Below are 11,933 nucleotides of genomic sequence, written 5' to 3' on the forward strand. Positions count from 1 at the left end.
AAAATTCCTCATATCCATTGTTATATAATGAATTTCAAATTCAATTTTGCCAAAAAAAAAAAACAAAATCATGAGATTTTATGTTTAAAATCTTCAAAATAAAATAATATTTTTCAGTTGGCATAAAAAATCAATTTTTAAAAACATATTTAATCTTATATCTTATAAATATATATACACATATTAATTATTTACTAATTATATTATCTTATGTATTATTAATTATGTTGGTAAAAAATATATTATTAACAATTTTATGCCTTCAAATTAAAATATATCATAAAATCCATCTTTTATGTAATTATCATATGAACTTATGTCTTTTTTAGTAATTTGTATATATAAAAAATGTTTCTGATAACAATTATCCAAACACTCTAACTTCTCAGAATCACTTTTTACAAAATTTATTCTTCATAAGTTATTCTCCAAACTATGATTTGATTTCATCCAAACACCCCATAGTAAATCAAAGTTTGAATCCTTGCTTATCAGAAAGCCATAAGCTTTCATGCTCCTGGTAATCTATAGGTTCTTGCATTCACCATTGCTCATGAATGAACGCAAAACCTGGTCAGATTTGTGAGGCAGGAGTCACTTCCCATAGAGGTGGACCACCTTGGTGCTTCTGACTATTCGGAATCTTCAATGTAATTTCATTATCCTCAGTCCTCACTTTTTTTTTTTTTTCTTCCCCGTGTGGTTGTCAGGGAATCAGATTTTTTTATTTATTTTATTTGTTATTGGACAAACCAAGTTAATATTAAAATAAATATGATATTATTTGACGGTTCATACGGAATCTCAACTGATGAGTCCAGAGGATTCATTCATTCTCCTAAGACGTAGCATAGATATGTGCAATGCATTAATTATCTCATATGATATTTTTTTATCAACTATTATTATTTTAATTTTAAATATTTTATTATCATTTTAAAATTTTAATATTAATACCGTTTGTTTAAAAAAAAAACTAGCTATGTTAAGATAAAATTAAAGTAATAAATAAATAAGAAATTAAAATTAATTTTTATGTGAAACTTAAGGATTAAAAAAATGAACTTTTACCTAATACGTTCTATGATTAACTGCACCTTTGACCTATTTAATTTTGTTAATTGGATTTACCATATTTTATCCCAAAAGAAAAAAAAGCACACAAGTTGAAATTGTCAAGATTAAGGAAGGAATATCAAGATTTGGGCCGGCTGGTGGCTCCGGACGGCCCATAGATAATGTCAGCAATGATTACATAGATAATGTCAGCCATGATTAATCTTAATTTGCGAAGTAGGTTTAGGACCCATTTTCATTTTGGGCTCACATTTTGCTAACACACATGTTTAAGTATTCTAAATTAATCAGAATTTAAGAAAAATCATATTTAGTATAATTTTGAGAAGTTATTTGGGATGACTATTGAAAATGATAAAAAATTAAATTTAAAAAATTACTAATAAATAATCATTTTCAGAGTTTCTAAATTATTAAAATTTATGTACTTTTTAAGGCTTAATTGAACAAACAAGTCCCAAATCTCGAGCCAATCCACAAACAACAATAAGAGATGTACTTTTTCTTTACCAGCCAATAATAAAAGATGTATTACATGATCAAGAACGACATTATTAAAGCAGTATTTTGGTTTGCCTATTTCCAAAACAATTTTTTTGTTTTTTAAAAAATTGTTTGCTAATTAATTTTCAATTAAGCATTTTGTGGGAAAAAAAGAATATTTTGTTTTAAAAAAGAAAAAAAGTTTTATATGTTTTTTTATATAACATCGTTTTGTTTCTACAAAATTGGATAATAAGCAGAGAGTCCTTTTTTCTTTCAATACTTGATAGTTGAAACTCTTACTCCTCTGGTCCTTAATACAATACTCATTTAACTAATTTGATTAGATTAAGAAAGTTAGGTAAGTTAGTTAATTATAAGAAATGTGACACGTTTTTTCTAAAATACCATAATCATCTTTCTTAATACCCCATCTTTCTCTTCTACTTGATTATAATTGAGAGAGCATTCATAGGGGTAATTTAGAGAAAACTGATAAATATGAAAAATAGATCTTATATTTAGGATCAAAACCAACTCAACAATTGGGTTCTATATTAAGGACTGGAGGAGTACTTCTCAAGTTGGAACTCATCGCCCTCTGGTCCCAGTCTCCTTGTCTCTACTTTACAATTTTCTCAGTGCTCACCAAAGTAGATTTTAAGAACAATTATTTTAGACAAGCTTTTTTTTTTTTTTTTTGAAACTAGATGGGAAAAAATATCAGTAAATTGGTCAACAGAGTGAACAATGAGTAGATGAATCATTTTAGCTTGTAATTTTTCACAAGCTAAGTAGCGACCCAATTCAATGTGCTCAATCCTCTCGTGAAAATTTGGATTGGTAGCAATGTGAAGAACTGGCTGATTATCAGAATAAAGCAGAGCATCATCAATGTGAAAAAGCTTAAAATCATTAAGTAGATAAATGAGCCATTGTAGCTCACAGGTTGTAGAAGCCAAAACTCCTCAGAAGATGATCTCGAAAGTTGCTTGCATTTTAGTTTTTTGAAAAATTAGTGAAGAACCCAAAAATACAGCAAATTAAAACCACTGATAGAGTAACGAGTATCAGCACAACTGGCCCAATACGAACCACTGAAAGCATTGATCTTTAAATATGAATCAAATGATATGAAGATTCCTACCCCAGGAAATGATTTAATGGAGTGCAACACACAATGGGCAGCTTGAAGATGTATGTCTCAAGGATTAGACACAAATTGGCTTAATTGTTAGGTAGCAAAACTCATACTTGGGACTATTAGTTGTGAGATATTGTAACCTGCCAATCAACCTTTAGTAAAAGCTGAGGATTGTCCAATAGTTCACCTTTATTCTTAAAAAATAAAGAATGATCTGATGTAGACTGAGTGTAACCTTAGGATATCAGAGTAGAAGACAATTTAGAATACCATTGCCTACTAGCTTGTTCAAGGCCATAGAGAGATTTTTGAGGTTTGTATAACATATTTGGGTATGGAGAATTAAAACTTTTAAGAAGCCCCACCATGCAAAAACCAATTCTTTGCTGTAGCTACGGAAAGTAATATCCTTAAACTTGTCCTCTTAACAATAGGAGAAAGAATGTCAAACTAATCCACTCCTCTGATTTTTGTATAGCTCCTAGCTCCAAGTTTGGCTTTATGCCTTTCAATATCAACATTACCCTTGGATAACCCGAAAAGCACTTATCAGAAGCACTTTTTTATAAATCGAGATAAATTCCTCTATATATTTACTTCATATACCATAAAAACACTTTTAAAATCATGATTTTTGTTTATACCTAAACACCCTTTTAAATTTGGTTTTATAAACCCATTTGTAACCTATGGTTTTCTTTCCCGACGGCAAAGGAGTAAGTACTCAACTCTAATTATGCTCAAGAACTTTTATTTCTGCACTAATATCATCCCTCCATATAGAATGTTTAACAACTTGATCATATAATTTAGGATCAGGATTAGAAGCGATAGTAAACACAAAATTTTCATATGAAGATGAAAGAGAAGAATAAAATAAGATAGAAGAAATTAAGAGGATACCTTCTATACAAGGATATCGTATTTAACCATTGTTGATGACTATTCTTGTTATACTTGATTGGTTTTAATGAAATATAAATTTGATACTAGAACTCAATTGAAAATTTTATTAGTTCTTATCAAAAGTTTATTTTCTACTTCTATCAAAATTATAAGATATGAGAAAATTTGACTCGTCTTCTCTTTAATAAAACTGAATACACACAAGAATTTGATAAAGTTTGAGAATACTTCAACTTAATGATAAAATTATTTTAACAGTTAGCATTCACTTGTGGGCATACACAAACACACACACTTCAAATCCTAAATAAAGGAGTTTGTAGGAGCATTTATTTTAATTTTAAACATAATATTTTAATTCATTTTGTCTTCAACATTTATAATTATTTTTTTCCCAAACCATTCATATTGTTGCACATATGAAAAAAGGGTTTCCATGAACAAATAATGACCAAAGGGAGTATTTCAACAAATAATTAACTTAAATAATTTTCTAATATTCTTAAATTAGTTATCTAGTTCTTATATTTAAGATCAAAGGAGGATAATACATACTACTCCTCCGGTCCTTAATATAGGACCCATTTAACTAATTTGATTAGATTAAGGAAGTTAGATAAGTTAGTTAATTATAAAAATTGTGACACGTTTTTCCTAAAATACCATAATCATCTTTCTTAATACCCATCTCTATCTTCTACTTGATTATGGTTGATAGAGTATCCATAGGGGTAATTTAGAGAAAATTAATAAATATAAGAAATGTGTCTTATATTTAGAACCAAAACCAACTCAGCAATTGGATCCTATATTAAGGACCAGAGGAGTAGTATAATTAAGGTTCTACTGATCCTGTTTCAATTTTTGTTTTATTATACGCTTTTCTATGGAAAAAGAATAGAAATCATATCTTCCTTTTTCTGCCACTCATTTCCCTAATAACATTCAATTATTCAAATCGAGGAGATGCCCAGATATTGGGCTTGTCAGCCCAATAAGAAACAGAGAAGGAAAGAAAATAATTATGGGCGTCAAGCCCATTATGACGAACACAGTCGTAGGCTTGTTCAATGAAACACCTCAGGGTTGAAGAGATGGCCGCATAAAAATATTATGCAGCACTGGTTTTTGTCTTATAGCCAGAAACAATGATCCCCATTCCCATTTGGAGTATATTATAAATAATACTCCTCTAATTTTTAATATAAGACCCATTTAATTAATTTGATTAGATTAAGAAAGTTAGATAAGTTAGTTAATTATAAGAAATGTGACACATTTTTCCTAAAATACCATAATCACCTTTCTTAATACCCCATCTTCCTCTTCTACTTGATTATGGTTGATAAAGTATTTATAAGGGTAATTTAGAGAAAATTGATAAATATGAGAAATGGTTCTTATATTTAAGATCAAAACCAACTCAACAATTGAGTCCTATATTAAGAATCGGAGGAGTATTTAATTAGATAAGAGAACATATAAGATGTTGTAAATAATTGTCACAAAAATAATATTCCTTCCATTAGAATTACAATTCATATATTTAAAAGTTTTGTGCTCCAATTTTAAGATATTTTATGTCATTTGACTTAACTAACACTGAGCATTTTATTTTATTAATTATAATTTAAGTCTGAGGTTGCGTGTTTCACTCATGAATTTATAATTATTTGAATTGATATTTATAACTTGTTTTTTAAAAAAAAATTAAGGACATAATTATGTTAATTTTCTCTTCAAAACTCAACTGTTAGTATTATTTTAAATAAGAGTTGGATTTAAAAAAAAAAAGAAATTAATTTTTCTCGCATTGAATGCATGTGAGTTTCAGAGAACAGAATTAGTGCATGTGATGTGAAGAGCTGGGAGGGAGCGGAGGTGGGGCCCGTGGGATTTGAGGGATTTGGGTCATAATTAAATGCATCACATGTTTCTCCAATCCTTTATAATGAGGCACACCTACCATCCCCTCGCAACTCCCTTCCTATTAATTATCATCACTTCAAAACCAAGCGCCCCACCTTTTCTTTTCTTTTTCTTTTTCTTTTTTTAAATTTTTTGCCAGCAAACCCCTTTTTATTTTAAAACCATATGGTAAATATTTTAGACCCTGATTTTTTTTTGAAAAAGCTGTTCAATTATTTTTTACATTTAACCATGCCAATCAACATTTAACTATTTTTCTTTATCGAAAAAAAAAAGCGTTAATGTCATTTTTTTCCCATCGTTGATATGACTTTATTTAAAGAATGATGGGGAGTATTTTTATCCATTGCATTCCCTAAAGTTTTTTTTTATGCATAATTTTATACTCGACAATTTAAGTTACTAAATGCACTAAAAATAAATTTTAGAATGCTAAATATACATGAAAAATACTTTAAAATGCTGAATACATTATAAAATACTATAAGATACTACATATACATAAGAAATACTTCAAAGTATTGATGCATCATTACTTTTTTTATATATATAAATTAGACATCTTTTTTATAATGCAGAAAATTTGTGTTCAAAAATAAGGCAAATATCGAATATCCCAAGGCGCAAATATTCAAGTTTTGAAATGCCTATCACTGGTACTCATACTTTCCGAAGGAACAAGAACAAAACAAACACAACACTCCATCCCAAAGATATCTCACAACAACTTTAACCATCCAAATGGGTGGCCACTAAATTCTGTTCTTTTTTGTTTTTTTTGTGAACCACTTTTTCTTTTTAGTCCTCAATTCCCTTTTTATCTTCTTTTTGGCTTAAACCTTATCTCTCTTTTCCATATCCCACCACTTCTGTTGCGTTGCTTGAACCAAATAATTGCATCTATCTTATGTCAATACAAACAAATCACTCATTTGTATAAGTTATTTCTTGAATGTTTTACTGGAATTAATAAAAATCTTAAATCTTAAATCTTATTAACTCTGCTTTAAAAATTTAATTTTTTAACTTTATTCTAATTTAATATATACATTTTTCAAGAAACTAACAAGTTATGTAATAATAAATTGAGGATAAAATAGTATATTTATATTAAAGTTGACAACAAAATTCATCTCAAAAATTCAATGATGTGATTTATAAATCTTCTATCTTTATCCTATAAATAAGATTGAGGGAGTATTGTCTTCTTTCCTTTATTGCTTGTAGAGGGGTCAGAATGAAATAGATAGATTAAATTTGTTGACTTAAAAATCAAATATTGATTTATTGAATTTTAAATAGAATGTTTTAGATAAATCAGTATATATGTTTTTTTTTTGGTGAAAATAAGCAACACCCACACAGTCATTGTACCAGCTTGTAGCAATTCCTTTGGTGGCCTATCAAAGAATCTAACTCCCATATCCTGTGTTAGACTCAACTTAGCAAGCCTATCTACACAAGTATTCCCTTTTCTATAAACATGTTGCACTTTAAAACTATCAAAATACTACTTCCGTTCCTAATTATAAGAGCTAGTTGACTAATTTGAGGAGATTAAGAAAGTAAGTTGAGTTAGTTATTTGTCCTAAATAGATGTTGTCTTTCCTAAAATATCCTTACTAATCAAGTGTATTAATTAGAATTATAATTATTAGAAGGACTATCTTGGAAAAAATTGAGTAAGTATGAGAGACAAAGTGGATTGGGGTCTTATATTTAGGACCAAAATAAAAGTCAAATAGAGTCTTATATTAAGGATCGGAGGTAGTAACTCAGTTTGCTCTTTAAAATCTGGTACAAGCTAGAGTTTTTCAAATCACCCTCCCTAACTTTCTTTAAAAGATTAACTATAGCAGCAGAATGACATTCTATGATAAGCTTGTTAGAACAAACTTCCCTAGCCATTTGAAGCCCCATAATATATTTATTATAAATAACTAATTTAATTTAATAATTATAAATTAATTGTCTAATTCATATGTTGAAAATTTAAAATTGAAGAGAGTGCCTATTCCCACTTTCAAATAAGATGCCTAGATAAAGTCCTAGGTGTCACTTGAAAGTTGAATCGTTGATCTAATTGAGGCATGTGATGGTGAGATCCCAAGTTGAGGTCCGAAACAGTGACCCGAATTAGGCAAATGACAATGAGATATATAGTCACGTGAAGGGATTCCCCCACTAATCAGCCAGAACTGAGGTCAAACGCCTTCTTGTCTTTTTATATTTGGACCCCCCGCTTTTCTTTTCATTCTTACTGTCACTGCAAACGTTTTAATTAATATAATTTAATTTAATCTTCTTGTTGTTAGAAAATTGTTAGTCCAAATATAATAATTTATGGGTTTCAAGACAAAAAAAAGAAATAATAATTTATGAGTTTGTGATTTGTGATTGAACCATAGTCAACCCAATAAATTTTTTTGATTAAATTAGCCGGAAGATTTGTCTACCAATTCACTAATTTGGCCAGCTAGTTAACCAGATTTTATTATCATTGTCATGATGATCATCATATTATTATTTCTGCAGTTGTTATTATTGCCCCAAATATTCAATTTCTAAACGAAGGTTTGGAAAAAAAGAAAATAGAAAATGAAGGGCATGAAAAGAGGCGTTGAAGCCCCTAGCCCCAAGAAATTTATATATATAAATATATATAATTATTAGGGGTTAATTTTTAAATTTGTTCAGCAAGTTTTTACTCATTTGAGTGTTGGATGCCTGAAATTTTTTCAGATACAAATTTATCTTGAAAATTTAAAATTATAACAATGTTGGTGCCTATAAAAAAATAACATTGCTGTTTTAATGTTTAATGTTAGTTTTTAAATTGTAGGGGATAATATTGTTATAATTTTAAATTTTCAGAACAAATTTGCATCTAAAAAAATTTCAAATGCTTAGTGTTTATAAGTAAAAATTTTCGAAACAAATTTTGACTTTAACCCAATTGTTAAATTTGTTGACACAATAATTTTAATCTTGTAGCGTAATTAAATCAAAAAATTCAGTTATAATTAAAATATATTAATATATTAACAAGGTTGAGAAAATAATATAAATAGTTGGCAAAAATAATATAAATAAAACACATTAATCTACAAATATTAAAACACAATAAATATGGCGGATTATTATTATTTTTTCATTTTAATGCAAAATAATATTGTTTTGCACTTAATGAAAAGAAAATAATATAAAATCTTTTAATTAGATTGATTACTGCTGACAACATGGGACAGTCAACTCATTTCATTGTTCGAAGTCTGCTCTCTCATTAATTTCCAGTTGGAACTATCCTCTTGTTTTGATTCTTCACAAATATATTCTTTTTTTAAAAAAATTATAATTATATATTCATCACCCTACAATCTAGGTTCTCGTGACTTGTGTTTATGTGATATCGGGTCATTTAGAACAATTTATAAATAGTTTTTTAATAATGATTTACAAAATACGAGATAAGTACGTGAAAAAAATTTTGTTTAGGCTTACGTGAAACAAGTTTACGAGGGATTTTCACCGTTCTGCCAAACGGGGTCATTTTAAATTAGCCTGATTAAGAATTATCTTGTATTTTTTTTTGTAAATTACAATCAACTTTTTCAACAAAAGTTTACATTTGCTCCTCTAATCCTATTTATAGGGTAGAAGGTAGAGAGAAAAATATTTTTTAGTCCTATTTATTGAAATTTTTTTATATAAATGTATAATTTTATCATTCATTTATTATTGTATTGACTTTATTTGTAAGGGATACAATGTATATTAAATAGAGATAAAATTGAAAAGTTATTAAATTTTATACGAGAGTTAATAAATTTTAAAATTTTTTTCTATATAAAATATGTTAAAAATGACTTATAAATGAGACCAAATGAGTATGTCTTAGAATTTTTTATAATAAATAATTACACAGGTATTCTCGATTAAAAAAATTAAATTTAAATAAAAAGGTACTCCTACGTGGCAAAAGAGCTGGATGATTGAAAATGTACAGTAACTTGATGGCGGCCTTTGGATGAGGAGGGGTGAGAGACCACGGGACCCACTAGAAGGGAGGGAGCAGGGAATCTCTGGAGTCAACGAGGACGTGAGGGTGTTTGGGAGTCGAGATACGACGAAACCGATGAGGAATAAGAAAAAAGGGCATATATTCCGAGCACGGGACACAGCGCTTCAAGTTTTCCGATAAACGACAGAGACAGATCCAACGAATTTAAATATTCTTGGACTCCGCGTTCCGCCGTTCACCCCTCTGACCTCAAAGCCCCAGATGCGTTTCGACTTAAAAAGGCCCCCATTTTTAACCAAACAAAATATAAAAAATTTTTTAAAGAGAAAATCTCAAAATAATATTCTAAAAATTTAAAAAATAAAAGATTGGGGCGATGAATTTCAATAACCTCGTATCAATATATTATACCAAAACAAAAGTTTAATATATTTATGATTTTCTAATATTGTTCTCACCTTTAAAAAAAGAAGCCAACATTCTCTGTTTATAGGCATAGGGAAAAATTTCTGCTCCTCCAATATTAAATATAAGATCTTTTTTGTAGTGTAATATTTAGGACTGGAGGAATATTAATTGTTTAAAGAAGCTCGCCCAAAATATGGAGAATAATTTTTGCATTCTTAATCAACCATTACATGTTGTTTCACCAGTGAAGTTAGACTCTAAGCTGCTTTGTATTTAACTTTTGAATTAATGGATTTCATTATCATTAGTATTATTAAAAAAAGTATTTAGGAAAACTAATAGAAAAAAGAACCTGAAAATCATTAAATTTTAAATTTAAATTAGGCTTGTTTCCTACATTTTAAGAGTTAATTTGAAATGGTTTATAAACAGTTTCTTAATTAATTTGCAGAATATGATGTAAGTATATGAGAGGAGTTTTGTCTCGACTTACATGAAATGTGTTTCTAAACACATAAATAAGCCAACTTTTAATTACAATTGACTACGAATAACTGTATTTTTATAAGAATTCCTGGCTTGAAATTATGCAGTTTTCAAGTTCTCCCAAAATTTACTGATGAGATGTTTTAAAATAATCAAATATAGATGATAATTTTGTGGCCAAAAGTGATTCATTCCAATTGATATCATTATTGGTCACTTCATGAGTTCAACCTCTGCGTTTAATAATAACTACTTTGACAAGAAAAAGCTCAAAGTTGCCAGCCCAACTGTAATCGTAATTATTAAAATTTGATTATGTGCAGCTATGATTTAAGAAAACTCTTTCAAAATCATATAATTTTGTCAAGGTGCTTTTGTCAATAAGTACTAACTATAAATATGGCGTTTTCCATTCAAACTGATTAAAACTATTTATGAAAATTTTCAATCTTCATATTGCAGTTTTTTAAGGAAAAGCTTGATGATATGCTTACAATTATTCAGAATGTGCTTACAAAAAAAAATTATTCAGAATGTAATTTTATGATAATTAGTTAAATAGTTACATTTTTTTTTGAAAAACAACAGAAATAAAAAAAAATCTGTTTGAAAATATGCTTTTATCATGAGTTTAGAAAAATCAAAGAGTTCATCTATTTTTTTAATATTTTGTCCTATAACATCATCTTTTCACTGACGACAATTATGTTAATAGTAAATCAAACATTTTTTTGCCCTTCATTTAAACACATTATTTTATACTCCTTCGATTTTTAATATAGAACCCAATTCTTAAATTGGTTTTGGTTTTAAATATAAGACTTATTTCTCATATTTATTATGGTGTTTTAGGAAAAATGTGTCACTTTTTTTTATAATTAACCAACTTACATAACTTTCTTAATTTAATCAAATGAGTTAAATTGGTCTTATATTAAGAATCGGAGGAGTATATGCTTTTCAAAATAATAATTCAAATAATTTTTTTAAAAAACTTGTTCATAAAAATTACTCTACATAATTATTTTGAGAACAAAAATATAGAATAAAATTAAAAAAACTCTCAAAGGGCATTTTGTTCAAACACTTTTTTTAAAATTTTTTTTCCTTGAAAATGACCAAGCTCCTTTAAAATAATTTTAAAAATTCAAAATTAGTTCAAATAACTCATTCCCGAATTCAATCTTTAAACATAATTTTCCTTAAAAACTTTTTTCTACTTTTGCTCTGCATTAGACACAATTTTTTGAAAATAGAAGGCACATATTTTTTTAAATTTACAAATATGGTTTATACTAATAACATGAACATGATATATATGTTGGAAAAAAGAACATGATAGAGTTTTAAGAAATAGATCAATAATCAACAGTAAATACTGAATAAAATTAATAATCACAAACTATCATTCATTTTGGCCCCAGCACTGCAGGAACCCAGGAGGGTAGCTGTGTATAATAAATAACACACTAAAAGAAA

This window comes from Neltuma alba, unplaced genomic scaffold, assembly GCF_004799145.2.
Source record: "Neltuma alba isolate B1F8T4 unplaced genomic scaffold, ASM479914v2 tig00003340_pilon, whole genome shotgun sequence".
NCBI classification, from domain to species: Eukaryota; Viridiplantae; Streptophyta; class Magnoliopsida; order Fabales; family Fabaceae; genus Neltuma; species Neltuma alba.